Consider the following 26478-nt stretch of genomic DNA (forward strand, 5'->3'; position numbering starts at 1 on the left):
AAATATTATTATCAATTCGCCAATCCACGTCAGATATCTCTCAGTAATATAGTACGATTCTTGTTGACCCAGAATGAGCTCTTCGTAAGTGATACAAGTGTATATCTTTACGAGATACCTTTTTCATCTAGGTTACCGCAGTAGACAGGCCCGGAACTTTATAATGTAGAAACTCCAAGGCGGAGAAACTTTGGGGACGCGGTGAACTTACAACTTTTGCATATATTCATCGAGTTTACAAAATTGTTAGTCAGAAACGTGTTCAACTTGCTGGCACTTTAATAAACTTGTAACTATACATCTGCTCGCGATGAGGCTATTAATTTTTTTTAACCATCATCTGCGCTTGTACGAGTTAAGTTGAAAGTACATGTCTGTATACATTCAACTCTCTTTTTATTTTGTAAATACTTTCCATAGGAAAGCGTTTAAAAAATCCTGTAAAAATTCAATGGACATATGGTTAATTTTAAAACATATTAAACATACAACAACTTTAAAAAAGTTAGCCGCATAATCGTGTTGTAATATAAGAAAACCAAATTCTTTTTAAAAAAAAATCATATTACACAAGTATTTATAAAACGTTGATAATACATTTTTATACAGATAAAAATTAAACGATGTACAGTGAAAATTCGATCCGTAAGTACAAAACATAAAAAAACACAAATTCATATTAGGAAAAAAAAACATTTTTTTCCACTGTACATCGCTTGTTGGTGGCAAGCGTATTGCACACGTTTATTACGGATTGGGCCAAAATGCTATAATCAGCAGGGTATGTCAGACATGTCTAGCACATCTGTTTAGTTTGAAGACTTTTGTTAGTTATTAATGGCCTTTGTAGGTTTTTTGTTGTTGTAGTCTGTTATTAACGGTTGTTTTTTTTGGTTAAAAAAATATACCGTGTTATTTCAAAATCATAGTACTCGTAAAAGTGTTGAGTTTATGTACATTATTTTCATAAAAATTATTTCAAACGATACAAGTGTTCAAAAATGATTCTAGTTTTCAGTATAATTTATTACTATGGTAATCACTAACGGGTATATGGAAAGGCGTTTATTTGATGATAATTAACAACGCTCGACAATAACAGTATCTCTATACCGTTATGGGCGTGAAGTATGATATACCAAATCGTTGACACCCGTCATCTTAAAAGACGTGAGATGATACACCCTTGGGACTTATAATTGTACATATTTTTAAGCTAAGGCGTCTTCAACCCGAAAACACTAATGACTAACTCACTGTTGTTTGACAAATAAGATTTAATATTGCAGAAATAGACGATTAGTTGGCGTTACCTAAACTATAGAAAATGACTAACAGACATATACCTCTATTTAAATAAATATTATCTATGATAGATCCTGTGATTGGTATGAAAAATAAAAAGATGATAAACAAAGATAGCTTCAGGAGTGATGCAGACTGGTATAATTTATAAAATTGGCTTTTCCTTAATAAATCTTCGTAAATAATTTACTGAGCCAACAAACAAAAATATCAACCAATATATCATGGTCTTCGATGTATAAATCAACGGACAAAATCTTCACTAAAGTTATTAAGAATCGGTATACAGAGAATGGTCTTAATCCTACGAATAAATTATTACCATTAAATACCGTCTGACCTTCCGGCGCCAACGGCGGCGGAGCAGATGTGTTTTGAGGTCAGAAAAGCGAAATCTCGACGCGGCCGCCGTGTCGCCAACACTTTCGCCGCCCGTCAACTGAGAACGCCTCGAAAGTGTTGCAAGGTTAAATTTCAAGTAAGAATTCTTAAGAAGTTTGGAATTTCCAAAAATATCGCTGCTCTTTCGCGTTTTAAGGGTTTCTCGTCAATCTCCGCCGTTTTAAGTGCGTGTCGCAATAATTTTAAGAGATGTTGAGAAATATGCTTCATTAAATATTAAATTTTAAACATTTATTACTTTTAAGACAAACTGGTAATGAATTTATTGATAACGAATCTGTATCGCATATAAGGCATTACACTTTATTCCTTATGTCTGAATTTTGAGAAAAAGGATCGAAATCAAAAGTGGACATCTACAGCTCACATATACTTACGAAATACTCTACTATTATCAGATGAAGAAGGATCCATACGACTGTTACTGGTACTATGCGGTCTGCTTCAGTAATCGAGTGGAATATGAAATATGTTAAATTATTTTAGAGTCTTTAAATGTTATACATCGTTTTACAATGTTCAGTTCCATCATTTATTTTTAATCACTTAGTGTTAAGTGTTGCTGTCTGATGACTTACATAAAAATTACGATTCACATTTGATGTCAGAAGAGTCACGTTAAAAACATAAAGAAGTACTATTACCTCTTTTTATTTTCAAGTGAGTCTTAATGCTGTACAAGAAAAAATTAGTAGTTAGAAAAGAGAGAAATGTTTTGTCCAAAAATCAACACCGCGTTTTAAATAGTTTAGTAAATATTTTTACATTAAGCAATATCATACGGTTTTTTGTTTTAGTCAGAGGATATTGCTAATAAAAGTTTTATTTATATGCCATTTTAGTTATGATCAAATCTAAAGACAGTTTGAAAGCCCAGTCCATCTGTCTTGGTCGTACATTGTGAAATCTACGTAGTATAACCTCTATATTGTTCCTTATACAGTACGTGTTAAGGCGATCCATAAATTTGTGCTAATTACATATTCAACAGGTTGATACATTTCTTGTTTCGAACGCCCTACCGATCCCTAACCTCGCTACCGTATATCGCTTCGCTAGAAGTCTTCCTCGAACGATATTCAAATGTGCCGCTATCGGAAAACGTGTGCTTTGAACCTCGACTGCTAGAATACATTTGCGAGGTTTGCTACCAAGTGTAAGGGCTGTTTAAAGTTGGACGCCAATACAATTATGTAAAATAAAATGTAGACGATAATTATGTAGACATTTAACAAATGTATTAAAAATAATTTCTGCTCTGTATTTAAATTTGGTGTAGAAATGGTGCAAGATTGATTGATTTCTAAACGTCTTTACCTACTAGTAACTAGGAGAAATATGTAATATTCCCTATACAGGACTACCATCTCGTGTTTTATGCCTACGGATTAACAAAAATATCCATTCATTTAATGTAAAAATTGTATACTGTTAAATAATAAAACCTAATACAATTGAAATTCACACAATATTTCTAAAATATTATTTTGCGAATTCGCATCATACTAAACAACAAATACTGCGAACAATGTCTTTTCTTCATTACAAGCGTCAGACAACTTCGAAGGTCTGTAATAAAAATAAATTCTGCGATAGTGATCTCTTGGACGGAAACTTACACGACTATGGTGGAGCTTATTTAATGTAATTATAGCTTCCAAGAAGCTAGTCATTATGACGTCATGTCAGATTTCGCTGTTTTGGTATAAAACAAGTGTAAATAAAAAAAAATAATTGCACAGCCGTCTAAATGTTTACCAATATAGTACATATTTTTTAAAACAAAAAAATTAAACATAATATGGCTTGTAAATATATAATTTTTATCCAAAAAGTTGGTATTGCCAGTATATGAATATATTTGAAATAACGATCATAAAGTAATTATTGACATTTCAAGTCTCCCCCATAGAATTCTAATAAGACCGGTTGAATGACCTACTTAACTAGATCCTCTGTTCACCTTCTGGGTGAACGTACTATGCTGCGTTTGCCATTCGGCAGTCTTTACTCTAGAACTTTAAGTATCCAGGGTTTATCCGTTATGCGCACTGTGTGATCTGCCTGCCACTTTACTTTCACTTCTTTATAGATCTCCTTATTTCTGTAGAAAAATCTCGGGCATAGTTGTGTTCTCTCCGTGGTTTGTTAAGTGAATGCGAGCTTGCCAATGAGATTCGAGGTTCGATGTTTATGATACATTCGTATAATATGTATATTTATATATAAACCCCGACAAGAACAACCTTTTAAGAACTTAATTTTTTTAAGAACTCCAAAACCCGAACGTATAATTGTAAGGTATGTATAAATTATGATATTCCATGTGAAATAAATACGTTTGTATAATAGGCTAAATATAAACTGAAAATCCAGCCCGGATCCGATGACTCACAAACCACCAAATATTAACCAGTTATCTCACGTTCTGTAATTTATTTCTACATATTATTATTTTATTCCAATATAATTTTTGTACATGAACAGTTTGTAATATTATTACAAGTAATGACTAACGACACGCAAGCAACAACAGCGTTAGTGGGTCACGGAGCTAAGACATCGTGGTAACTTGATGAGCGCGTCAAAATGATGATTCTACCTTTTAATTTAAATGTCAATGTCGTACCGCCATTCACACTGTTTATAATTCAACGCTCACTATTTTAGTCTCGCTTGGATTAATAAAAAAAAATAAAGATTATTTCTATATAATAGTTCCTACGTACGGTTCCACCTACTGTTAAGTACCAACCAATATACCTGGTGCAAATGGAAAACGCCGAGTTGTCATTAAAAAATTTATTGCTTGATTAAATTAAGAAACATAGAAGTTTTTAAAACATATTTTCATTCATCATCTCAAATTCTTTACTTTAATAAATAATAAACAATTTTTCAATTGACAGCAACGTTTTTATCGACTTATCACTAATAAAAACTATTACTTGCGGCTAATTATATAGGCAGTTGGACTTGAAAAACATTAACTGGTGTCACATAAGGCTTACTTGGTCGTAAAATTTACTAGTAGTAATCTTGCGGTTGACTGCGGTTGCATGGGAAAGTTTGTACATATAATAGAAACGCAACAATGCAATACAATAACGTTTTGAAAAGATTTAGTTACGGACACATAATTCTAGAAATTTTGCATCGGAAATAATTGAAAACCTATCTCCACTTACCAAGAGATAAACAAGTTTAGTATGTGTATAACCTATTATTAAGAAATAAAACGCACTGCTTTGTCAACTCTTATTGTATTGATACAAAGACATTGATGTATATATACAATGCCAGTGGTGAAAAAAACTTCTTTCTCTCTTAATTTAAAAAAAAATGCTATCTGTTATATGAATCATAATTGATGATCGCGCAAATGAAAGTTCACAGCATTTTGTATTTAAAATCATGATCAGCCTCATGATGCTATAGTATAGTACCCGGCATTTAATTTCATACATCATTCGGCACGTCGGAAATATATTTTACAAACACAATGCATTTTAACTGTTCTTTATACATAAACTGTATGTACAGCTTGGTACTTATATGAAGTAGTTAAATCAAATACCAAAAACTATGCTAAAATTTCGTTCTGCTGACTTTCCACTTCGTGTTATTAAAAATAAAAGATAGATTCGGCATACTGCAAAAGGAAAGTTAGAAATGTGGCATTTTAAAAATTCTTATCTCTATTCCGGCGACAGTACATACATAAACCTTTTATAGACCTTGTATTACACGGATTACACAAACCGAGGCGGCTAACAAAACTTTGAATATTAACATGGCTTCAGGTGAAGCTCGCCGGCTTTCGGGTATAATTATTTATTTATGTACTTCATCATGTAACACAAAAAGCATTTACGTATTTATTTAAATAAAAAACATAATGTGAGGATGGTCAAATCATTATCATTTCAGCTGTAGGACATGGAAGATCCAGACCTCAGAGTCGGTCCACCTTGCGGGCGGACATCCTACACTACGCTTGCCAGTCCGTGGTCTCCGCTCATGAATCTTAAGGTCTCAGCGGCCATCTGTTCTGTGCGGTATGTGGCCTGCCCATTACCACTTCAATTCGCCAATCAGCTATACCATATTAGTTACTTTCGTACATATGTACACATGTACATATAAATACACGTAATACAAAACACTTTTTAAATTATACTATCATAATAATATGATATAGAAATAGAAAATTCAAGGCTTTTACTGTTGTTCAAAACGCCTGCTAGTCCAAGGATCTGTGTCAGAAATTATACAAGAGACTGATGAACATGTACAAAGAAAGATATTTAAACACAAAAAAAACATACAATAGAACCAACATCGATGGTCTGTAGGGTATAAAATAAAATATTCCAATAACTTCTCATATTGTTTGACTAACGCTACTCTACCGTGGACCTCTACAATTATTGACATCGCCTATAGACGTGAACAACTGTAGCTTATAAATAAACATAACATAGCAGCCAGTCGCTTCATAATTATTCCAATTGACTTCGTAAAAAGCTTTGGAGCGTCCATCCGTTAGCAACTCGGTTATATGTGTACAGATTGATGTCTAATGCTTCACGCAATAACCTCGGCATTGGCCGTGGACCACGCCATTCACGGCTGACCATTACTTACATGAAAGATTTATACGACTGCACGTTTTGCAACCGGTGACTGTATTAGTTGATTGAACATTAATTTAACATAAATCAAACCTAGTCATATACGTATTTACTTCATATATGACGCGTAATTTGTTAATGTTGTTATGACAAGTTTCAAAACTACTCTTCGATTTATGAAAAACTTCCAATGAAAACATAAAACCCATCGGATTGGCAGTGGATAAGCTACACAGTTTGCAGAAAAGATGGTCACAGGAGCCTCAAGGTTCTGGAGTGGAGACCACGGACGAACAAGCGCGTGCCAAGACGCCCACGATGTGACCTTGTTAATGTAGGCGGAAGATGTTGGATGCAAGCCTCATACTATGGATCCTTTTTTTCTTTCACCTCTATCTTGGTAGAGACAAGGTTTTTAACAATTCAATAATTTTTTCACTTCTATTTATACTTCTTTTCTTTCTCCTTCAAAATCTTAGTCATATATTCCTTTGGTTTTATTCTCAATTTCTCACATATCTCTGGGTTCTGACTTAACAGTTTTCTTTTATATATCACCTTCTTGCTTCTCCTTTGCTCATAAAACTAAATCATAATAGGTTTACTTTTACACCACAGTACAATTTAATTCTTGTCTTTGTCTATGTAATTACATTCTCATACAATTTTTGTAACTTTTTAGTTTTAAAATACCTGATCCTACTGTTCTTAGTGAAAATAGCTGAATGAGGCGTATGTCCAGCAGTGGACTTACTAAGGCTAAAAATAAAGAAATATAAATGTTTGCGATGTGTACGTTTATGGGAGATAAAGTAAACATCGTAAATCATATTTATCTTTCTTCTCGATGAGTAATATGGCAAAATGATATACTGAGAGACATCTCGAAACAGTAGCACAGATGCCCTAAGATGTATTTAAAGACAAAGCACCGTACTAACGGCTCGGAGGGTCCACTCGCTGAGGTCGCGCACAAGTCTACCGCTAAATGTCAACGCTTATAGCCGGCTATAAATAATTAAAATCAGATAAGCCTCATTAGCGATGCGAACGGCAGACGGACCTTATTGAATGCATCGTTTCATTCAAAATCAAATGTTTGCTTCAGGCGCTTTATACGTGTGAAAATACTTTATAAACAGCACATTTCACTACTAGATACGTAGAAGATTAAATAATGGTTTGAATCTTTAAAGCCTATTTATCATTCAAACAATTTAACAATATTAATGAAAAACTATGTCGTGTAATGTTAATTTTAACTAAATGTGTTAATAAGTATTAATTTATTTGGCAAAGTACACCAGAAGCAGATGCATTAAAATAGTACAGGCGTTATAATAATTTAAAATTCTGATGCATCTGCTTATTGAAGGTGTATACAACATTCACAATATCTATGATATACAACAACAAATAAGAAAGAGAAGTCGGATAGGATGTGACAAACATAGTTACAAGCGGGAACGTATTAGCAAAGAGGAGATTAGCAGAAGAATTAAAAACAAAAATCAACGACGTAACTCGAAGAAATGCTCGTCTGAAGTGGCAGTAGGTGGGGTACAAGTGGCGTAGCCCCCCATTAGGAGGATCGTCGTTGGAAGCGCAAGACCAGTTATTGTGGCGACTTTTGGGTTAGACCTTCTGAAATGATCATGATGATACGTATATTTGTATATACAGACCAAATTTGACATTTTTATATTTTACATTTTTATTACATCAAACACTTCATTTTGTTTTCATAAGGCTATATAATACGATGTGATCGCTCCGCCAGGCCGGCAAATGATAGCGCGGGCCGGTTGACCGCACATAAAATAGGCCGTGCCGGTATTTCTGTCCGTCAAAATGTCACGCAACACTTGCGCAAACGCTAACCCGCTCGCAATGCTCTAAAAATACTAACGGACCATCAAATTGAAACGATAATTCGCACCTGGGGACCTAATTGTTGGTTCACTGTTTCTGGAACTGCGGGAATTTGTTTAGTTCGCTGTACAGACCAGTATAAAAATATAAACTGTCAACTGTCAGGCTTTCTCTGTCTATACTAATTACATAAATCACCTATAAAATAGGCCTTTCCTGTAGACTTTAAATCCGGCATCCAGCGTCTTCCGAAAAGGTATTTGTTCTCTCGTAAAAAGAATTGACTAGAATTATATACGAAGTATCAAACGACTAACCCCAAATTATCATAATCACCATACGTTACCCAGTAAAAACAGTAATTATAATTTGGTTCCTAATATATTTTTCGCTTTTTATAAGACGCGATATCAGAACAAAAGTTCAAAGTATATTAAGACTAAAAACTCGTGGGCCAACTGTGATTTTTTTATAAGCAATATATATAAGTATATATTCCCAAATGATTTTTAATAACAACCAGCAAACCTATAAGCACTAAAGCAACTGAACTAACGACGAAGACCCATAAGTTCTCTATACAAAGGAACTCCATTTAATATACCAGATAAATAATATTTACTGCATATGCAATCAGACGGGTCACGTTCCATTCGCAAGCTGAGCTCCACTGATAAAATCTGAGCGTGTCGTGTTAGGAGATAACGTGCTATGCTAGCTCTAGGATGAAATCAAATAGCCTGCATTAGAAATGACTAAGCATACGAAGGCCATTCACTGATGAAAAACGTGGATTTTATTTATTGCTTAAAACGTATTCTCGTATCATACATATCTAAGATATACGGATTTTTAGCATTCACGATGTTAAAGCCGCAAGTGAAGAAATTGATTAGAAAAGATAATGGACGTCCGATAACATATTAAAAACTAATATTTTCCAAAGAATTATGGCGCGAGATAGTAATATGATATTATCGCAAATGTTGCATTTTATTAATAAAAATACACAAAGTGATGATCAATTAATAAAAATATAATTGATACTCTAATGAACTCCTTCTCGCAGTCATGTTATCCGTACAAAGATTTTTGCATTGACGAAAGCTTTATATTGTTTGTAGAGCGATGTTACTTTAAACAATTTATACCATCTAAAAAAGTAGATTTGGTATAAAGTCATTTATCCTGTGCGACTGCACCACAAATTATTTAGTATTCACAATACGCGAATATGCAAAAAATAATATTGAATTCAACGAAATAAAATTACCAATTTGCTTACGTTTTTATGGGTGCAAATTTTCTTTCGATTGTTTCAACAATTACCTGTAAATAAAACAAAAATGTCATTAGAATAGTAAACAAAATCAATCTTGCAATACGAGAAATAAGAACCAACAAAATATTAATTGAAAAACGGTTTTACTTTGTGATGGTAAGCCGATTAATCCATTTCCACTGTTGCATTTCGTATTTACTTTTTCAATCGATGCTTAACATGCGCAGTTTCCCGTGAGATCATTAAGTCCACTAATGGAAGGTAGGCTACCAGATTTATTATCACAAAAAATACAGAAGTTACTGTTACTAATAAACATTTACTATTAATCGACCGAACGTAATCAAACAATCTTTACGGAATTATTTATCTTCAGCAACATACAAAGCAAAGTAAGACGTCCACTGCAGGACTTAAATATAGAAGCGGCCTGCATCCAGCAGTCCGTGGTCACCACCCCACAACCTTATGACCTCCTCTGAGGTTGGAAAAGTTCTGCGTGCTATGTAAGCTGCACTGCCGCCTTAACTTGCCTATTCAATGCGTTATGTCTGTTATTTTCGTTTGTGCACGAATCTTCTCCTTCCTTCTTAGATCTTGTAGAGAAATTTTGAGCATAGCGCTCTCCATGATTTGTTAGCCATACGGAAATGTGTTTAAGACCGAATAAAATATGGCTAGGAATAAACAAAGTCTCCAGCTTTGAATATAATAAGTAATCACACATACGTTAATAATGGACATTCAACCTAAGCTACCTCATATGTAAGTAGAAATATAACATTTTAATTTTAATACTACTAATTATCGTTTTTCTTTTAAGATATTTAAACTAAACATATCTCAATTCACAATGTCAGTTGTCATCTTTTTAACAAACTTTTTTATCTCCTTTTAAAAATATTACTCAAAACCGTTTATGAAGTACGTACATTTACTGACTTTAAAATTAAAGAAATGTATTTTTATTTACAAGAATGATTGGCAATTGGTATATAAGATTTAACACTGTACACCATATATTCAGCAAATAGTTTGAACGCTTTAACACCAATTTTTTAATTCAATCTCTCTGTATAAAGGTATCATTAAGAAATATGTTACATTTATTTATTTTCCTATTGGAATGCGACAGTCCAATAATTTCTGGCTGACCAGTCTGCAGGGAAAGGTAGCAAACAATTATTAATTTTAATAACTAGTTATCAGAAATTTTAAAACACTACTTCTTAGTATGTTATTATTACGTCATTTACTGTAACTATTAATTTTTGGATAGGGTGTACCATATACTGATTGACAGCAAACTTTATATAAAATCACTTCTTTAAAATCTACTCAATTATAACTAATCACCCTGTATATAATGTTGCTAAGTTATCAAGACCATTTAAATATTATTAAAGACAGAAACACATTTTACTTGTCTATCAAAGTCTGACGTTTCCATACATATTAATCTGAAATGACATGCCAAAAAACATATTTCTCAACACGCGAGTTAGTATAAGCGTATATTATAGTAAACGTCAAATATAATGTAAACCTACATTTGAATTCATTTGAACTCACGTTTACTGATTGTAGAAAATCGGAGCTGTTTATGTGTTGAAGGTTAGTAAACAGCGGCGGTTGTTTTATATATTTGTAAACATACACTTTACGCAGAATAAACTTCAGCTATGTACGACGAAGGTCGAAAGGAGCCCCCGGCCTTAAATAGCTAGAGTTACGCGATTACACTCGTTAACAGACGAAGTGGAACGATTGATCCACTTCCAATCATCCTCATGCATCTTATCATCCTTACATACATCATTTGTATAAATTATCTATAATTATTTACGACGAAAATATTAATTACATCTGCGTTTGAAACGTGTTACACGTAATCTTGAATTACTCTATTATACATGTCAGTATTACAATAATTTATTACTTAATTGTTGCTGTCTTTTATAATAAAAAAAAAAACATTTATTTACATACACTGATGATGGTTTACAAAAATATTATTATCATAATTTCAGCAGAAGACGTTCACTACAAGACAGGCTTCGCCCATAGATTTCCAATAGGATCAGTTGGAAACAGCCTGCATCCAGAATCTCTCAACAAGTTAAACAAATTATTCTGTCCACCGTGCGAATGTACGTCTTACGCTTCGCTTATGTTGTATTTGAATAACATTTGAAAATATTATGATAAAAAATCTAAATGTATAAATAATAATTTAAAAACATCATCATTTATTTCTACAAATGGATTTATTTCGTGTGTTTCGAGAAATAGCCTATTGAAACGCCGTAACAAACTCAGACGTCAACCCTTTTTATGTTGTAAATCATAACGCTATATAAGTATATATGTTAGATGGTTGGTAACAAATCTATTTGACTAAACTGTGTATGATACAGAATATTATTATACAACTATTTAGATGACATTAAGGAACATTACTATAAGAAGAATTAGTCAGTTTTATTAACTACACAATGAAAACTGAAAGAGCTCCTATATCAGTTTTACCGCCAATCCCGCTTCTTTAACAAATGTCAGGAACGCATTACGAATTACAAAACCATAATGCACCGTAAAATTTAATTCTGTGTCGATAAGTTAAAACTCCTTGTACTTTAAAATAATTTTAACGGGGTTACAAACATTGAAGGTTTTGGCTCCATACGGGTACCGGTATAAATTAAATTTTTTGTACTAAATCGATAAACAAATAAACCACATAAATAGCTCACTGTTTACATTATGTAGTACAACTTTAAACAGTCGAGTCACATACAAGGTTTAAAACATAGATTTATTTAAAAAGACTTATGTATTTTAACTAAATTCTAAAACTTAGTCCATTGTGAGAAGAATCAATTTACGGCGGCAAATCTTTTCTATGCCCGCTTGTATTTGGCCATCAATCACCGAAGGAAATCGTAGGAACCATATCCGTTTCCGATCACTCACTCGTGACAGTACTAACTCGTGTCGACCTCTGCTGTCAAATGTTACGAAACCAGTCTGATGATGCAGGAAGCTTTTTCTTTACTCTCTTGAACGGAATTCTAAATAGGAATAAGGTCGCGGAAATGGAGGCGATGTAATTAATGCGCTATTAAACATGACACTTGACAAGATCGTTTAGTTTTTTTCTTTTGCGATTTAAAGTAAAAAATATAGTTATTAAAGTTGTGTTTAAATTAGAAATTATTTTAGCCATTGAATTATGGGTGAAACCATGACTAATCCTTACAAATGTAAATCAAAATTTAAAATGCCCTACTGGAGGGTTCCTCATAATCATCAAAACAGCCGTAAGACATCCGCTGCTGGACGTAGACCTCCCCCATAGATTTCCAATAGGAAGTAGAAAGCGACCTGCATCCAGCGTGTTCCAACGACCTTAACAAGATCATCTGCCCACCTCGTGAGTGGTCGGTATACACTTCGTTTATATTAAATGTATTATAATATTTTGAAATATTATTATGAAAGTATGAGTAAAATTATAGTAAGTGAATACGAATTTTTATTTACATTATTTCAAAATTAAATAATCAAAACATAATTTTTTCTATTTAATGTGGTATTCTTAGTGCCGATGTCAATTTTTTTTTGCCAGGAGCTGTATAATCTTTAGCTATTACTGAGTTTTAGAACGCCATCGCTGGTATAATTACTGGGTTAATGATACATATCAACTCATATAACATTGCTCTTGTATTTATATGAAATCATTACCAGTTCATACAAATGTATATCAAAATTTATTACGCCGAAACCACGAATGGTTTCATGATAACCACCATAAAAGCTGTAGGACTCCCACTACTAGACATGGTATTTCCCCATAGATTTTCGATAAAACTGGTTGAAAACTTTAAAGTTAACTTTAATGGAAAGTTTGTAAGATATTGCGGATTTCAATATGACCGAAAATTGTACTTCTCTGTTTTCATAACATTATTTATAATAATTTTTTTTTTTTTGGTTAGGTTTGCGTAGATATACAATAACATGAATTATTATGACATCTTGTTGATTTATGGCACAGATCGATATACTTACAAGAAATATAATAACGTTCGAAGAGATATTTTGAACTCTCCATATTTTCTAAAATTAACCTTTGTAGACTATTACAACATATGTCACGACATATCATATGTCTAATTAATTTCTATTTCTAGTATCTACTTTCCCTAGCGAAGTTTTATTTTATCGACTACTCTTTCTATTTCTATAAATGATGTAAAAATAGGAGATGATTTTTTATTGATTTAGTATAGTATTTTCTAGAACGCAAAAAAATATATTTCATTGAATGCATCAATAATACGTATTTATGTATATCTAATCATTTAAAAATCTACAGTATCGAAAGTTAACCTAAGACATTATGTAAGAAAAAGGAAAATATATAGACAAACAATAAACTTATCGATTTAAAATAAAAATAACATCTATTATCTGCGCGATATCTATGCACAATCGATTCGTGGATACAATTCCGGTCATTGTTCTGTCGAGGATCGAGGAGACGGCGGCTACAATCGCCGGAAAAGCTTTTATTTTATCTTTAAATTCTACTTTTACTCTATCAATAAATTTTGTTGTACTAACATTGGTCACTGACCGCTAGAAGCTTCTAATTGAAAATTACTCATTATGGTTACTTGTCTACTACAAGCGATGTTATGCTATTAAATCTAATTAATAAGGATATATGAGCAAAATTTTAATTTAACAGATATTGTCTTATCTCTATGTACTAGAAACATAAATAAGCTTGTTACACTATTCTTTAAGATTCATAAAATTAGTAACTATCCTATGGGCAACTGTGAACGGTACTACAATATACATGCCCGTGTAATAACTGAAGTTTCATATAATAACCTTTAAAAAAAATCTTGAAAATTATCGTATCATAGTATAAAGGATAATAAAGCTTAAGAATGAATAGCTCTGAAAATCAGTCTTCGTTTCTTACGAAATCTTAGCAGATCAGGGTACATCTGGAACCCTTGTAGCTTTAACTTGAAATGTCATTATAGGGGAGGATAATATTAATAATATTGCTTTATCGTTAGTAAAAAGGTTCATATAAAAATAAAAAAAAATCATTCAAATAATAATGCCTATAATTTACATAGTTTTTAAAAAGTTACTAAGGTTAAAAAAACAGTTCCCCAACACTAGTAACAGGACTAAATCTTGTACCATAATGTATTAATAGTTTAAAACAGTACCAAACAAACAGTAGTCTTTCATTACTACTTTATTTAGCTTTTAATTTCATGCATATTTACAGTTAATATCTCTAAATAAAGATATAGATAACTACAATGACTTTCTAGTAGATAAACTAATCAAAAGAAACAATTTTCGAAGTCTATAACTGCAAACAAGCAGGAGTTATTTGTCATCTCACTCGCACATGCATGTTTTTCGTCTTACTAGCACATACATACGCATTCCAGAATTTTTTCGATACAAATATGATTAAAAAATTATATTGGAATATTATAAGATTCAAAATTATCCACATTTCCGTCACAGAGCGCTACAGATGGACAAAAGCCTCCCGCGTATACTTCTAATAAAACAGGTAGGAAGTGGCTTGAATCTAGTTTTCCTAGGATCTTAACAAGGTCGTGTGTCCGCCGTGTGCAGACATTCGACACAGCGCTGCCATATCGTCTCCACTCCAGAACCATAAGGTCCCAACGGTCATCTGTTTCCCGCGCTATATAGCTTGCGCACTATCACTCCAAATGACGGTTATTTTCGTTCGTCTACCAATTCCTAATTCGATTTCGTAGATATATTCGAACCATATCCCTCTTCATTGCTATACTAAAATTTATCTTGTAATAACATTATACATCCATTTACATAAAATCGTATATTTAATGAGAAAACTTCTGAAGACGTGCATTGAAAGGTCGCAATATCTACAAAACACCGTGATGAGAGCGAAGTTTTTCAAATCAAAAGCCAAAGAACAAAAGCCCGTGAGCGGGTGACATAGTAACGTATCTTTTTGATTATCACTTGCCCTTCAACACTGTTCCAATGTACTTTAGCTTCTGTTGAATTTACAAGTACAGTTCAGAGCATAAGTAATATCTTTCATAATATAAAAGTTATTTCCAAACACTAAGATATATTAGACAAGTGGTTTCTGTAATTTAAAGAGAAATCAATTATGTCTATTTATAGGAAACTTACGAGTGACAGATAAATAGAGCTGTAATAGTTCTTTACAAATAAAAATCAATGTAGCAACGGATTTAAGTTTGTAATTGTGACGGCAACAATGTAGTGTATGGCGTTATCACAATTGATTGCAATATCTATTCGTTTTATTTAACATGTGTTGTGGCCGAAAGTTTCTCGAGTAGTGACCAAGACTCTTATTTTTTATAGTTGTTATTAAGTTTTTATAAACATAGGTTTGTATAACATACAAAATGAATAATAATAACCATGTTCTTCGAATCATCTAACAATCACTTTAATTATTTATTTTACTTAACTTATCAAACAAATTTTTATGTGTCAAATATAAGGTTCAATTTCGTGCAACAAAATGACACGCTTTAAGTTCACTGAATCTATGCGACAAAGACCATCAATTGAGACCTAAATGAAGCTATTGTGTTGAATGCATTGACCACATAAAAGGTGCCTACTGAGAGGCTCGTTGTACGTTCGTAGCCTGGGAATGTTGAGAATTGATAAATCAAACTTAACCGGCTTTGTGTAAAACTGTTACTCATCATAAGTACGTACAGAGCATCCAATAATTATGTTTTAATGTCCTTATTTTCCTTATATGAAAAATAATGCGGTATTTGATAAAATATATTATTGCTGTTGCGCGGATTAATCAACCTATTGTGCCCATTTGAAAAGAGTATCAACAAAGTAGTCAATACTTAATTTAAACATTTGCGCCCTTCATCATTAAATCAGAAATAGGAGGTCCCCGAAAGATCTATGAGGATCTTTGTGGTAGGCTTACATATGTATGTCCACTGGACATGAGCCTCCTTGATATTGCCAATAGGACCGATTGAAAGCGTCATGCATGCAGCCTCTTCCAACGACCTTGTCAAGGTCGTTTACCCGCTCCGTGGTCTCTGCGCTAGAATCATAAGATCATAGTGACAATCTTTACAGCGCGCTCGCTATGTAGCTTGCTCTTCACTGTCACTTGTACTTGCCAATAAGTTGATCTATGCCTGTTTACTTTCTTTACTTGCTTGAACTCTTATATCATTTTGTTATATACCCTTATATACATACCCCTTTACAAACATGTTATTGAAATGTATTTATTTTATCCAGCAGAGTGTTCTGGAGATTGATGAAGCTCTTACAACTCAGCATTTACATAACTCCCGTCATCTGTTAATGAAAAAGTCGCCCTATTTGAAAAGAACAAAAGTATAGGCGAATATATTTGTAGCTGTAGGTAAATTACTTCAAAACAGATACAAGTACAATATATAATGTGGCAGTTTCAATAAAATCTTGGAGTATTTCTAATAAATAATTTACGAAGACTTTTTGTTACTGCGTACAATAAAATTATCTCAAGTTATACACAAAGCTTTTGGCAACAATTTGGTAATCACATCTTGTTAACTATTACGTTACAGCCTTGAAATAAGAGAAGATCGTGTCTGTGTAGTTGAAATATACTGTGAATTAAATCTGTATTACTTAATGGCTTGCTTTACGTAGTTTCACCGACCTTCGACATTAAATTCGATAGATTTATCCAAAAAAATGTAATGGTTTAATAGTTAATGTTATGCAACTGGCGGAAAAATCTCTCAGAAGAGATCGCCTAAATTGATAGCAACATAAGTAATATTGCAGAAGGAGGCTTTGAGGCTGCATATAGATAGTTTACAATAGTGAAAACATTAGTGCTCCTCCGTCCTCAAACTCCAAACTACGAAGACCTATCTATCATACATGAAAATAAAGTTAGCTTTATTTATTTTGTGACGACTTCGTTGTCGTTTTGGAATTTAAAAGTACGTAGTAGTAGTAGTAAGCGGATTGGAGGTAGCAGGGCGCAGATAGCGCATATTATTAAACTCGTTGAACTCCTTCACAAGCAAAGCTCGATCCACTACACTTTAATAATCAGATTGAGAGACCGATGAACTCTTCAATAGACTACAGAGACGCGCCGTGGAATAGTCTCCAGTGGCTCCAAGAGGACCGCGGTTGGAGCTGTCAGAATGCGTTTAACATTCTATCTCAAGGACGCCTGGAAATGTCGAACCGACTTGGTCGATTGCAATTGCCTGGCTAACCTTATTAATACCTCGGAAACCGTTAGCACTAGGAGAAAGAAGGAGGGCGAAAAAACTGAAGCACGACTTCTTTCTATAATAATTGGAAGTTGGCGTCTCCTGTAGTTTACGAGACCACCGCGGTGAATAGTTCTTGACTAGGTGCGAATATTTTATATTTTGTTTGTCTTATTGTCTTCGCGTCATATCTCAGGGCCTTTCGTCTGCATAACAACAAGACGATTCACTTTTATTTATATTAAAAGATTTTTCGTCTAATGTTAGGAAAATGAAACTCTCGTTGTAATTCTTATTACAATTAAGCCAGTTTTAAATACCCAGCACGTGGAGTTGTTGACCCGATGGGGGTCTATCGATTGAATTCAAGTGCCTCCTACAGTATGTCACGAAAAACGGAACCGGGCCAATTAACGGCTCTCTTTAACGCGAACTGCTATTGCGTGAGGTGCGCTAGTCGGTGCGAGTAATTACGCATCGAAACATCCGCGCGCCCACACGACACCCGCGAGATGAGCGTACAGACTGATTTCACTCACTAATGGAGGCCATAGATGATGGTCGCTTTAACGGTATTTAACTTTTTATATGATCAACATAATTATCTATAAATTTGTAGTTCGAATAGCTGCCACTAAAATTTAAATAATTTTTAATACATACTTATAAAAATGAATCTCCCTATAGTCATACAAGAAAATATTAAAATATTTTTATTGTCTCGTATCTTGCTTAGTAACACATTTGGCGTTAAATTCTTACTTAGATAATACCAAAATAATTTTAATGAACACAAAATCGTATATAGCTATATATACGTTGTCTGTTGCAATAAATTAAACTGAAATTTTTTACTTTTGAGGCACTGTAAGGACTAACATTTGTGTTTTCTCAAACAAAGGCTAAATTAAGTAAAAACACCTGTCACTAAACGTACAACCAAAATTAAAAGTCCTGTTGGGATGTAGCCGAACAAAACTATCTCGTAACATTGTAATGAGTATATAATCACATAATTACTTGCCTGAGACTTTCGTTATGTTTAAAAGAAAACTTGTTTTTGTAAATAATCGTTGTTTATTATTAAAACATTAAATCAATCAATAAGATGATCATTCTGACATATGATTCTTTTATTGTTTTTTTTGACGGCGATAGGTCTTTAATTTTATACAGTACGCAATCTATCGAAACAGCTAGAACAAAACAAAAACATTTTTATTTACTTTTAAGAGAAATATATTGATCGTTTAAATATATTTAATAATTAATTAATTGATGGTATTTTTAAATTGTGATTTGAAGACGTTACTACAGTAACGAAAAATAGTACAAAAATAACTATTATGACAATATTATATAACCGTCCATAAAGAAAATAGTCTCAAATACTGATTTAAAATTCATCGAATCATTTCGGAATAAAATTCACTTGATCATATCAAAAGAACGGTAGAAAATTGCATTGAAAGTTTCACTCACACTAACGAAGAAATGTATTAAAGTATAATAGAATATTTCCACTCGTAACCGCTCTTGAAGCTTACACCGACGAAGACTTCTTGGACGGCATCTCTATTGGATTATCTCTCCGGGCAGACGCTCAGCGATTTCTTTATTTACTTGCAGAAAATTCTCTAGAGAAGATTCTGCGGCAACTATTTGACCGATTTTTAATAATATTTCTTATAACGAAAAAGCTTTTCAGTTTTCAATGTTTTCAAAATTGTCTAGTCAATTTTTTGCAATATAGTTTAATATAATATTATTTTAAGAATAAAAGCTAAGTGTTATTTATTTTAATTCTACGTTGCATAAATATCAAAACACTCAACCGTGAAAGTTAAAGAAAACGATAATTTATTTAGGGTAATAATTTAATGTTACAATTTGTCAGTTATTTCTATATAAACGAAAACATTTATGAGATCAGACTTCACAAATTAATTGCCGAGTTGAATATTGCTCCTACTATGAGAAATTAAATTGATAATTTTTACTTTCATAAGCGCTTTTAGATTTAAATTTGGCTACCGAGATTAAAGAGTCGTTAAAAAGTAAAACTATTTTCAGAATAATATGTAAAATTTGTTTTGGTCTATAATCATTTCTATGGTATCCATTATTTTAAAAAGATATGAAATAAAACCACTATGCAAAAAATTTGCCTAGAAATATACTGGACAGAGCTATGTCGAGTCCTAAAATTAACTCTCAAAGTATGACAACCTGTCGTTACATCTAATGACAAGTGACAGCTGAATCCCGCCTTGAAGCTTGTCATTGGCCCGGTTTCCAACCTCTTTTGTCATATAATTACCTACGATACTGAAAATTGACACTCGAGTAATGGATGAGAGTTGAAGTTGACTGAGATCTTTAATTACTATAAGACAAAGTCGTACAAGGCTAATCCCTCCGAGTTCCCTTCAGAAATATACTTAAAATTAAAATTGATTGATCTTATAAAGGCGTTATTCCCACGGCTTTCTATTATGTCACCTATAATAATTAAAAATTTGTTTGTATCTGTTATTATCGTGCATTAATTTTTAATGTTTTATTTATAATATTATCATCATCATTTCAGTCGATAGATGCTAACACTGCAAAATATACGACTCTCCCAAAGGTTATAATCAAACTATTTTAAATGCTTCTTAGAAATAATACGTGTTGTATTATTAACAACTATGTCTTCTTATTAAAAACTGGTAATAAAGATTTTTGAAAATTACATTGCACAAATGCTTTTTTGTTCTCCTGACTTGGGTAATCGAGGACATTGCTATATATACAAAATATTATTCAAATGTATTTCATTACAGAACCCGGCACATTTGTTTGTCCAATGGTTAAACAGTTAAAACTTTCAAATTATTGTAAGCATGTAATATAGTATACATACATAATAAAATACTTGCTAAGTACTTACAATATGTAATAAATTTATCTACACTCTCTTTATTGCTAATAAGTTACTGCATAAAGGTTATTCAGTGATTAACGATGTACATATATTAAGAAAGATTAAACAATCTAGGCCCGATTAGACATTGTCTAAGACAACTGGCTGTAAGCAATTATTAAAAAAAAAAAACGTACTCGTTTATCAGTGTGGGCTTGGCATTAACCCACTTAGCCCGCCCGTGGGAGGACGTTCTAATTTCAAAAAGTAAAAGAAAACCACCAACAGTCTGCTGCAGTACGCAATAGCTGTTACCGCAACATTTGAGAACAATCACTGGGTAGGGTTGACAGATCACGTAGTGGGGACGTGAGAAGTCGCCTTCACACTTCACTGGATATTTGGAGCTGCATTTAATGTTCTAACACAGGCATGTCTCAATGTAAACAGAATAAATATTACTTAAGTCACATTATTAAAACAAATATAAATAACTAGGCGAACGACTTATATAATGAATACATAATAACTGATTTGTTTAACGAAACACTAACAACTCAAGTTTATATTCATGTCATATTATATGATTAATTAATATATCTATAATCAAATTTAGAGACAAATTATAAATAAATGATACAAGAAGAAATGTTATAAAAAATTAAATAATTAATGTTGATACTTCAGAAACAACGTCGTCTACAACCCTATGAGTGCACAACATTGAAAGTCAGATGCGAACTAGTGTACCGTGTGGACAGACAGTAACGCTCAGTGCATTAGAACATGGTAATTATTCGTAAATATATTAAATATACAGTGTATATGTAATAATATTTATTACACACAAAATTTCATCGTATCAGTCGATAGCTGCATAATGCAAGGTACAAGCCTCTCCCAAAGATCGCCACGATGGCAAATAATAACACAAGATTTACATTTAATCATTATAATTTTAACCGTAGAAAGTCCACAGCTGGCGTTACTCCAAGATTTTCAATGAGACCAATTTGAAACAGCCTGCATTCATCTTCCTCCGACGACCTTAACGACATCGTCTGTCTACCTATGTGTGGACGACCTATAACTTCAAGATAAGCAGTTTAAACCTTTAAGGTTCTAGCCATGTGTGCACTCTGTGGACTCCCCACTGTTACTTTTACTTGTTAATACGCTAGTCTAAGACGCTCTTAGTCTTAGAAGATGAAATTATTACAAACGCTAATCAAACGTATGTACGTATTTTATTAATATACGTTACCGCATATTTAGTCAATATTGCATACTGTTACGAATTTTCAAATTATTTTTTTTATCAACTAAGCACTCAATCATAATATAATGTGTATAAAAATTCTAGTCAAATGTAAATTTTAGGCTTTTGTTATCACTGTGTAGTGATAGCACAATTTATTCAAATCACACGTGAACAAAATGTAGGTTATCAACTTAGATTAATACAATATATTTTTATTGTTCTGTACAATATTATCATTCTTTAGGCTTAACGTTATAATAACAATAAATATGAAGTAAATAAAATAAAATTTCTATGCTAATAATCGAGGTATAGTTAAAAAGAATATGCCGTTTTTAGTTAGCTTTAAGAAGGCATAATTTTATTAAAACATAGACTAAAGAACGAATCGTAATTTCGTGTGAGCGATATGATAAATGCCTAACTAGCAGTAATAAGAATACTCTTTATCTCTACAGCAGAAGAGTCGTAAATGCATAACGTATATCACGTGATTGGAAGTAACAGAGAACAATGAACGTTTGCATATATTATGTACAAACCAGTTGGTTAGGCTGGTGGAAATTCTTAGGCGATGAATTGAAACGTGATAGATATATTAGTTTATTATTCTTTACTTTTTGATATGCTATTGCCTATTCACGTTTATTTCGCTGTTACGTATGTGATACATATTTTGATGTAAAAGCCAACGACTCCAAACTAAAAACGGAATCAATCTGATTTAAGGGTATGTATGTATATAGAATTCACCGGAATGTAAAATCACACGTCATAAATAATAAACAAATTTTCTATATTTTTCCTAGAGCCATTCATATGAAATCGGAATTATTAAATACATAAATTTAAACAAACTCTTTTAACTTAAAAAAATTAAATTCTTATCTATGTTAATTATTAATAAAACGATATATTTTGATCATTTGTCTCTTTCCAGAACGTTAATGGATTAAGAGAAAGGGTTTAATAAACGCTTTAGGGGATTATGAACGCGACCGTGCTATGGATGTATTTGAAACAGTGATTGTTTGATAAAGCACTACGTGCAACTGGAGTGCTCTATTTGGCGGAGTTCCAACCATCTGTGCAGTCCAGAACACGGTAGAAGGCGGAATTCGCCCACATTTTTTTCTCAAGGAAACTAAAAGGCATAATTATTTATAACATATGTCTTCTGGATTGCAAATAGCACCCTTGAATAAGTTTGTAAACAAAAAACTTTTATGTTGTCTGTCAGTCGCGACATAACTTTATAGAATACACCAATACAATGGCTTTACCGTGCGTGTGCCGAGTCCCTCGTGTTATAGACAGAGGCCTAGATATAACAGGTTTAAGAAGGCTTTCCTGCAATGCAAGGTATTCACCAATGTGATTCCTCTCCCTGACTAACCGATGAAATGATCCTACTACTAAATGCTACTAATCACACTTGCTCATACGTTCATTTTTAAGTATCTAATCAATAGCTACTTCCAAAACATAATAAGGCTTTAGTTATGTATTCTATTTGCGTCAAAATTGCGAATGATATTGAAATTCTTAATAAAAGATACAATTTAATTTTTTTACATATTATTTTAAATAGAAACTTGGCCAAAGGTTTATCACTTGCGCCGAAAACATTTGATTACTTTGCAAGTAAGAAGCATCTATAACTAATCTCGACTGAACTCTGGGCTCCGATACCTGATACGAGCACTCAACGCGATTGGGCCCAATGTACAAATACACAACGCAAATGTTTGGAATTGCCGGCCAATAGCACAAGTAACGTCAAGGAACTAGGTTATCAAATTGTAGCAATGATAATATTTCACTTTGTAGCGATAACGGCTGTGTTAGGTGTACTTAGGGACTGAACAAACAGATGCGTTCCAGTTTCGAGACAATTTGCACCGAGGTGAGTTATGTCTTATTGTATAATATGAACATTTCAATATCTATTTCGCTTGTAATGTTAACTTTGTTCATATTTATACTGACATATTAAGGACCGGTCTCTTGAAATAATGCTAGTGAAAATCATTTATATAAAACCTTATCATAAAAATACGAATTTTAAAACGCAAAAGCGACCTACCGTTCCTAGTTTGAATTAAACACAAAAATTTATTATATTTATATAAATGTTAGTGAATATATTTCAATTTACATTTGAAATGATAACTTAATTATATAAATGGTTCAAAATGTATAAGCGCTATATATAATATGTGTCATAAGTCTTACGAAAACTCAACAAATGATGAGCAGATAAACTGACTTTTGGAAATTAAAGTTGATGATATTTTAGCCTGCTTAACGCTTAGATTAATCAATAAACATAACGGTCATTTCAGCCAAAATGAAAGATTTCTCTAGACCAAATACCTTAACGTTAATATAAAAAAAAAATTGTCTGAAAACAAGATGATAGTAAAGTTTGAAAATCATTTAATTGATTTCAAAGCTTTAATTCTATATACATCCTTAAGCATGTCAGCGTAAATATGAACGAAAGGCCGTGAGACACCTTATATAACAGTAGGTAATGTAACTAGAACTATCACATAAGTGTGTAAACACGCGATCTTCTTATGCATAGCGTCTGTACATCTACCTATATAAATATCTTATCAAATGAGAAAATTAAATCGCAAAGGACACCGCAGTCATAAAACAACCTACCACGTGGAAAAATAATGAAGCCGACCAATACACCTAAAACTAACCGTCATATTTCAGCGTTTTAATTAAACATTCGTATATACTAGAGTAACAAATAGTAACGTCATTGCCTTACAGGTTATTTTCTTTGCTCATTGAACGAATACGTAGGGACTGGGTGGTCGCCTCATTCCCCTGTTCCCGGGTGACCCAGTTAAACGCAATGTCCCAGCCGCACGCACTTACCGACGACCCACAGCCGCCGGGTAGGCTTGCGCAACGCTGTAAACGTTTGATGCTCCGGTTTGAAAATAGGCGAATCCCCAAGGTCCGCTTGATCTTGTCTTTTACAGTAAACGTCCGTGGGCAAAATTGCATTAACAATAGTTATCTTACTACATCAACAGTTTTATAAAAACAGATTTATTATCTACTTCATTTATATCTTAGCATAAAAAATGCACGATTTTATATATTGACGTAGTCAAAGTCGAACTCTTTGTTTGCGGGAGGCGATGCCATGCACTGAGGGTCTATCGGTTAAAAATATTATGATGATTATTATTATATATTGTCTGTCATAAAACCTAGTTAATAAAGTAACCTTCCATTTGTCTGTAATAATTTTAAACTTAATCATTATTTAAAATTCGCCTTTTAAAATAAATAAAGTGTACCACGTATAAAGGAGTTATTCATACATTATCTATAACAGATTTATCGCTCCAAATATTAATTAAAACCGCAGACATACTTGGCCTGTTAAAATCCACTATACTCCCAGTTAATATGAGAAGTGTCGTGGATTTTATTTATTTAATTATTGAAAAACAAGCAATTAACATACTTCTTAACAATAAACAAAGAAACAAGGCCACTTATAGGTTTTAAAATTGAATGTTGCGTGATAATTATGAGTAAATTTTTTGTTATCATTTTATTTAACTTCAATCAGATATGTGACATTGAAAGAAAATAAAATTTGACCGGCGCGATTGGCAACTAGACAAGCGCCGTATGGCGGCGGCAATCATGTGGTAATTAACAGTTGTTCAGCAAGAAGCTTAGGAACACGGTGATTGACAAAGCCATGGCAGTACCCCACACATGACCGTGGCTGGAAGAAGCTAGAATTACCTTCTAAAAAGTATGGTAGGAAATACTGGAACACACTGCGCACGTCGGTGGACCTTAAAGTAGCAAGTATGCTTGTCATCTGGGTCTGATTTATCATTTATAACTTGTATACCTAAAATTAAAATTTTAAGAAAACTTTCGGCTAATTTAGAAAGGCGCTCCGGCCCGTACGACATGGAAATCAAGCGGGTAGAAGCAAGCCTCGGTAGGTTTCAACTAGGAAGAGCTGGAGGTTACCACACAATGTCCATGCCTTTGATGAAGAACTACAGGATTTAAACATCATCACGGCTAGATTATTACCATAAATAGAGATGCCAACGTTAAAGTTAAACAATTATACCAAAAAATAGTCTTGTGAAGTAAACAATGCTAATATTATTCTTATATTAACTAACTTGTTATCGTTTATTGTGTCTTGCTATCCGGATTTGCAAAGAGCAATGACTCTGTTAGTTTGGGCAGTCCGCGTCTAGACGTGGAAGTAGTTTTCCTTGAATCAATTTTTACAATAGCATATTTATGATCACGTCCAATAACGATATTTTTTAATCACCTTTAATTTTACATCAGAGCAATGTGTGGGCATAAGGTGGTAAACAATGTGCTTTTATAATTAAAGTTTTCACAAAAATCTTATCCTACAATACGTCACGTTTAGATCAAGATTATGGTGTAAACTA

At 32.9% G+C, this 26478-nt stretch overlaps 1 protein-coding gene across 3 annotated transcripts in view; it reads right to left on the reverse strand.

The window, feature by feature from the left end:
* Dyrk3 (Dual-specificity tyrosine phosphorylation-regulated kinase 3) overlaps positions 1-26478 on the reverse strand; it is a 188651-nt gene that overhangs the window by 145503 nt on the left and 16670 nt on the right. The window lies entirely within an intron of this gene.

This window comes from Battus philenor, unplaced genomic scaffold (assembly GCF_028537555.1).
Source record: "Battus philenor isolate CCGP_79_NKW_IND1 unplaced genomic scaffold, ilBatPhil1.0.hap1 SCAF_26, whole genome shotgun sequence".
NCBI lineage: Eukaryota > Metazoa > Arthropoda > Insecta > Lepidoptera > Papilionidae > Battus > Battus philenor.